A 6,110-nucleotide genomic window follows, 5' to 3' on the forward strand; every position below is an offset into this window, starting at 1 on the left:
TTTTTTTTCTCTTTTCTTTTAATAAAATGTGCATTCTGGATCTGCCTTTATCTGACTTCCTCTCCATGTGACACTACCCTGAAATCAAGTGAGGTAAAACCTATGGGTGGCAGCTTAAGCTGTGGTGTAGCTAACAAGAACTTCTACTTTCAGCACATGGATGGGAAGGGGCTACCTGGGCCACTGAGTCCAGCCCTTCTTGCTGGTAATTAACTGCTTATCCAGTCTTAAAACATGCCTGCTCCACACTGGTACTTCAAGAGCAGAAAACCAGGGCAAAATCTGAGGAGGAGAGACTGTGTAGCAGAGAAATGAACCATTTTACCTTGTGCAGAAGACTCCAGGAAGAGGACCATGTCCACCCTACAGAGGAAACCACTGCATTTCTTTACCTGAAGAATTCCTGATTCTGTGCTTGAGTTTGACCCTGGACAGGAGAGCAAGACCCTCAAGCCAGGTGCCTGTTTGGTTTTTAAGTCCTGGCAGAAGCTCCAGAACCTGCCAATCAATTTGCAGTCTTTGCTGTAGGAATTTGACTGTTGTATTTAAAAATTAAATGGCAAATGACTCTTATGAAATGGCCTGTCATAGGCATCAGGGGAACATTTGAGCTTGTGCTCTTCTATGCTAATTTTACTGCTTGACGCTATGGAGTGAGCTTGGAGCACCAACTGCAGGACTCAAAGGCAACTTTTAGGCCATGTCCACAGCAAAGTTTGGACTGGATTATGCTTTTTTTTAAAAAAAAGGGGGGGGGGTACTACTAAGCTCCCAAATTTAACTCTCTCTTTAGTCCTCAACTGTGGCTTGGTTCTAGTTGGCAGCTGGCTACTCATGTACTTCTGTTTAAATTGGTGAGATGACTGCTGTCAGTTGGACTAGGCCCAGTAGAATAAATGCTGAGCCAGATGGTGGGACTGGCCTCACTAGCTATTTTGCTTATGTGAAGTTCAGCGAGGTACCCCTTAGGTACAATTTGCTTTCAAGTGATAAGACCCCAGCTCTGGGGGAAATTAGCCTTAACTTAAAAGAAATTCCAGGCAGTGCAAAGTCCAAGAGCAGGCACGTGGACCCTCCACAAAGGCTCCAGCCTTGGGTTTTGAGCTGTATATGCTTCTTATCTGCCCCTCTTCCTGACTTCTTGAACAAATTCACCCTCTTCTGTCCAAACTGAGCAACCAGTGCAAAGACCTCTAGCTGTACAAGATGACTCTCTCCCAAATGAGAATAAACACAGGACTCCTAACAAGGCAGGGCTGGAAGGGACCCTCACAAGATCATCTAGTCCAGCTCCCTGCTCAAAGCAGGATCATCCTTGACTATGCTGTCCCAACTAAGTGTCTGTCTAACCCGTACTTGAAAGTTTCCAAGCATGGAGAATCCACTTTTATACTTGGCTATGCTCAGAGAAAGTTTCTCCTGATCTGCAGTCTAAATATCTCTGCTGCAGCTTCACACCGTTGCTCCTAGTCCTGACTCCTACAGCCACTGAGAAAAGCCTATCTTCAGCCCATGCTAGAGCCCCAGCCAGACAGGGGTCTTGCCAAAAGCATTATCCAGTCAAAATACCAGCTGTGCATGGCAGTCATTTTATCTGTAGATGCAAACATCAGTTGTAACAAATTGGAAGAACAAGAGCTCCAAATTTTGAGGATTAGTTAGGTAAAGACAGATTTTTTCAGGCGAGGCAGAGAGGTGAACATCCAGCTTCCAGGAAATAAAAAGATACAGCCAAGGGTGTGAGTGACCAGCCCCAGAGCATCAGCACTTAATTCAATCTCAAGTAAACCTGTGGAGTCTCCATCCCTAGCAATTTTCAAGAGCAGGTTAGAGAGATTCTGGGCTTGGAAGGTTTAATCGGCTTGAGCAGGGGGCTGAACTAAATGTGATCCGAGATCCCTTCCAGCCCTGCTTTCCTGAGCCCAAGAGGAGCCGTTAACCTTAACCCAATGTGCTATAGTGATAACCTACTCAGTGCAGGAGTAACAAGAAATCTAGTTCAGGCAGAGCCTCCTGTACATGCCTACCAGCCAATGCCAGAAATAAGGGAAGGCAGGAGGCGGCAAATGGAGGCATGCGCTGTCCTGTTACTGTCATGGCTGGAAGGGGTGAAGCAGCAGCCTGTGCTGAAAACTGGTAGAGTTTTCTGTGCGGGCCTTGTAATATAGTTTAGTCTAGTCGTTGCACTTCATGCACTCTGGGCAAAGCAGCTCTCCCAGGAAACATTAAGCAGGCCAAGACCATCAACATGTAAAGCTTGGCTTCATTTGAAATCATTGCATGCTCACTGCTGGCTTCAATAGGCATAGCCCTGGCCACAGCAGTAGCCAGGCCTTGGGGCAGCACTCCCCTCTTGCTACTGCTGCAGTGCAGAAACTTTGGGCTTTCAGGCTTGGCTGTGCAAAGACAAGTGAAGTTAAAAACCTAAAAGGAAGGTGTGACTGAGCTGAACAAGCTGTACAGAGCAGCTGCTAAAGGCAAGGGCAGAAGAAGAGCAGGCTCCCTTGATAATAGACTCTAAGCTGTAACTGGGGCCCAGCCCTCCCACTCCTGAGGAACATGAGCCTTTACCTAAACCACATGCTTGTTCCATGTCCTGCCCTCCAAAACCCCTCTGCTGAGAAAAGCAGCATGCGGAGACCATTTGGATTTGCATCAAAGCCTCAGGTTTAATGCACAGCAAGGAGAAAATGCTCTCCCTGCCCCCTCTTCTTGCCCAGGGTCATTGAGATAAGATGCTCTTGCTAGGCAGCAGCAAGGCAGGGCCCAGCTGAAATAGCAGCAGCAGGCACAGAGCAGAGGAAAATATCCTGTAACTAGATAAGGGCTGTTGAGGTCACTTCTGGAACAGGGCGTGCAATTCTGGCCAGCTTACTAGGACAAGGCAAGGGAGGGTGAATGAGGTGGGCTGCGGCTCCCGAGTCTGATCCAGCGGCATCAGATTCCTTGAAGACTATTCAGCCACAAAAGGGAAAGAGCTCTGCCCCCTGAGCCCAAGTGGGCACGCGGAGACAAGCCGTGCACAGCTGAGTAAGCACCACTGCCTCTGCCTTCCCCATGATACTGTAGAGAAGATTGTGTCCATCTCTCACCTAAGCATCAGCTCTTAAAAAACAGCCTCTTGCTCTTGAAGTCACCACCCATGGTACATAAAGGGGTAGAGCTAAGCTCCACACCAAAATAAATGGCAAACTCCAGCAGAGATGCACTGTTCTCTTTCCTCCTGGTCCATGCAGGGGTCTGTTGAGTGCCTGGTTCAAATGAAGCTAATTCTGTCCCTCCCTCTGAGTCCAGGCCTTGCTGGTTATTCCATTAAGCATCTGGGGAAAAGCCCATTTCAGACAGGATGCTCTGAAGATTCAGGGCTGACCTGGTAAAAGAGGATGACTGAAAGCAATGGCTCCCCTCCTCACCCTGCCAACAGGCTCTGGCTCAGCTGTAAAGCAACCTTTGAAGATGGGAAGAGTGCCCATGATTCCTAATTGTCCCAAGGTTTTCTTCCAGCTGCCCTGAAGCCTCTGCAGCTCCCAGAATATCCCCTACCTCACTGCTGCAACCAAGCCTGTCCAAGCTGTCATGGCTCACTTCAACTACTGCAACAAACCATCTCAGCACCCCCAGTTCCATACGAGATGGGGCTGCTACAAGCTTTGGTGCCCATAGCATGATCATAGCCTTCTACTGGCTCCTTGTCAGCTACTCCCTCAACCCTGCCCTTCCCTCCCTTCCAGCCTCTGTGCACGCGGTTGGCCTCGTCCTCAGTGCTAGCCCTTTGCATGCATGTACACTGCGTGATCCCATTAAACTGGGCTCTTTGGCCTGCCTGGCAGGAACAGGTCTGTTTCACTAAGCTGTAGAAAAATCACCTTGGTTCCTCTTCCCTGCATACCATCTGTACTGAAATGGGGAGATCCCTGGGGCAGGGGCTGCACACACCCCACGTGGGAGGACTGGGACTGGAGATCAGGAATTCCTGGCTTAGCTCCGTGACATGGTTTCTGATGAGACATCAACCAACAGCAATGAAAGAACCTGGGTCAGTTAAAAGAACAAGGAGAGTCTCCCTGTCACAGATCAGGGTGTTGCAATTGTGGAGGAAGGAAAGAGAGGCCCATCTGTCCAGTCGGTCACAATCCAAAATGGGGTCAGCTGATCTTCAAAATTCATTTTCACTCCAGAAAGTTTCACACTTAAGAATCCACCATCTAAAACACGAGCTGTCCAAGACCAGGACCATTTCTTATTCTGTGCTTCTGCAGCTACTGGTGTAACAAGGCCCTCATTTCAACTGGCACAAATAGAGTTAAATGTTTGAGTTAGCTGTTGAGACAGACTGCTTATACTGCTAGGGAGCATCTACTTACAATTACCTGATAATGGACATCAACAAACATGCAGGATCCCCATGTGGCAGCGTAAAAAGTAATTTACCCAACAAATAATTTAGTTGACTGAAGTCAAATGCACACTAGAAACATTCACCGATACCGCAACATGGCAATGTGCAAAACATTTCCGTACCTGCAAAGGCCCCAGCAGTTGCACTGGAGCCAAGTGCTTTGGTTGGTGGCACTTACTGCAATCATCCAAATGGTAAAAGCTATCACAGGAAAAAAACAAACAAAAAACAACCCTCTTCTTTGTCCATGTAAGAGTGTCCAACTAGGATGTCTTACTGGTCAGCAATACCAGCAAACATTTTTTAACACAGACTTGGCACAATACAGAAGGTATTTTTTGAATTTCCTCAACATGATTAAAATCCAAGTACACAGGGAAAAACATTCAACGCCAAAAACAACTGTAGAAAATTACTGTTAAAGATTTATTGCAGTAATACAATAAAATTTAGAAAAAAAAAGTGTTTATAGTTACATCTATTTTGGAAGTTGCAGAACAAGGCCTGGCTCTTTTTTTGTTTTTGTTGGATTTTTTTTTAAGATGACTAATGATTCTAGGGCGCGTGGCCCGAGACACTTTAAAGGGACCCAATTTTCTGAGGATGGGTTCTTAGTTCCATCCACCCCTTGACGGTGGTCTAGATTGGGCACCCAACAATCAAAGGTCACGTTAGAAAACCACAGCCTAGATGGACAGAGCTTTAGTCGTGCTACTGCAAACCATTTTGTAAACTCTCAGCTGGCTGCCTGCAAACAATATCCACAGCTCATGGACATGCTCTCCTCCCACTCGCTCCGTCTGCAAAAACAATCTGTACAACGACTCCAGAAAATTGCACTCCAGTTTGGGACACACATGATTTCTCTCACAGCTACACATGTGCAGAACATTCACACAAAAAACAAAAGAAAAAAGAAAAACCCTGTAACAAAAGCATCCATTGAAAGAACAGTTTCCCATCTCATTTGAACCACTGATTGGCACCTTTGTGCACTTTTGGAGTGAAATTACATGGTTGAAAAATTGCTTTAAAATATGAAAAACATGATGCTTATGGAATTCTATGGCGTGAAGGGTTTTTTTGGTGAAATGTCAGTTAAATTATACGTTACAAATCAAAGGACTCAGAAAGTTGGAAGAGACCTCAAGTTCATCTAGTCCAGGGGTGTCCAACCTTTATGAATGTGGGGCCGGATTATGAACTTTTTATCACCCAGTGGGTCGGTGAGCCATATTCAAAGACCTCACCGGAAGTGGTATCCCATCACCCCCTGGAAACGAAAGTACAGCGTTTACTTTCGTTTCCCGTCGCAGCACCTCGGGCCTCAGAAAAGCTTGGAGGGCCGCATGTTGGACAAGCCTGATCTAGTCCAACCCCCTGCGCACGCAGGATTTGCTATTCTTAAGCTAGCCCAGGCAGATGCCTGTCCAGCCTCTGCTTGAAAACCTCCAGCGGAGGGGATCCGAGACAAGGGCGGGCTACTCCTACAGCATGCAAGATTCCCCAAAGGCCTCCCCCATCCCAGACCAGGCCCTTCTTTGCATCCAGGATCAGATGCATTCAGTCTGGCCTGGCCCTAGGATTCTGGGACTTGCGCTTGCATGAAAACAATTCTAATCAAGTAGCACAAAGGCTGAAATGAAACTGTGACAGAAACATCTACACAGAAGGATATTTACACAGTAGAGTCCAGTGCAAAAAAAAAAAA

Source organism: Crocodylus porosus, unplaced genomic scaffold (assembly GCF_001723895.1).
Source record: "Crocodylus porosus isolate Cpor-Errol unplaced genomic scaffold, CroPor_comp1, whole genome shotgun sequence".
Lineage (NCBI taxonomy): Eukaryota > Metazoa > Chordata > Crocodylia > Crocodylidae > Crocodylus > Crocodylus porosus.